Consider the following 711-nt stretch of genomic DNA (forward strand, 5'->3'; position numbering starts at 1 on the left):
TCAGGTGAAGGATATAAACCACAAAACTTTCCCGTATTTCTGTCAAACTTTATTGTTTCTTGAACACAAAGAACTTGCACATACAACTGCTCTGAAGGTTAGGAATAAACATAATACAAACATGTCAGCAGAATATGCCGAGGAGGAGAGAAAGAAAGCTCCAGGATTTCTCATGAAGAGTTCTTGGGATCGCATTGTAATCACTTGAAAATAAAATTGTAAACCTACAGTGTAAAGCCAAATGTGACACATGAAGCTCCTGGGGCCTACATTCCCTATGGAGGCCAGGCAGGTTAGGTATATGATGCAGTCAAGATCCAAAAATGGCTCTGCATTGAGTAAAACTCGCATAATGTCGACAGACGCAAAGTCCAGACTCGGCATTCGGGTTTCCTCTACATTAAAAAAATCATGAGGAATCACAGTGATCTGGCTAGATTAAATCACAGCAACATTGGTTCCTCAGGCGTGATGTGATTTTATTTTGATTCAGAAGAGATTTTGTCTGAGTCATCAAACCAAGCTCTGGCTGCCCTCCACCTCCCTGCGGCTGGAGGGAGGGATAATATATATGACTAGGAAAAAGCTACAATTTACAGCTGTTGCATATGGGGTCTCTACGAGTCATACCAACTTGTTAGCTTGAGAGGAGTCGTAGGACGTCATTCTAATGCAAATAGAATAACTGTTACTATTTGAAGCTTACAAAAA

The 711-nt window shown here is 40.8% G+C and overlaps 1 protein-coding gene across 1 annotated transcript in view; it reads right to left on the bottom strand.

The window, feature by feature from the left end:
• Nucleotides 1-27: 27 nt before the first annotated feature.
• The window catches only part of LOC119590580 (ephrin type-B receptor 1-like), a gene marked incomplete at its 5' end in the record, with an annotated part of 34,373 nt that continues 33,689 nt past the window's right edge, over nucleotides 28-711 (bottom strand). Inside the window, 1 exon segment of the mRNA XM_037939255.1 lies at nucleotides 28-711.

This window comes from Penaeus monodon, chromosome 27 (genome assembly GCF_015228065.2).
Source record: "Penaeus monodon isolate SGIC_2016 chromosome 27, NSTDA_Pmon_1, whole genome shotgun sequence".
In the NCBI taxonomy this organism is placed as follows: domain Eukaryota; kingdom Metazoa; phylum Arthropoda; class Malacostraca; order Decapoda; family Penaeidae; genus Penaeus; species Penaeus monodon.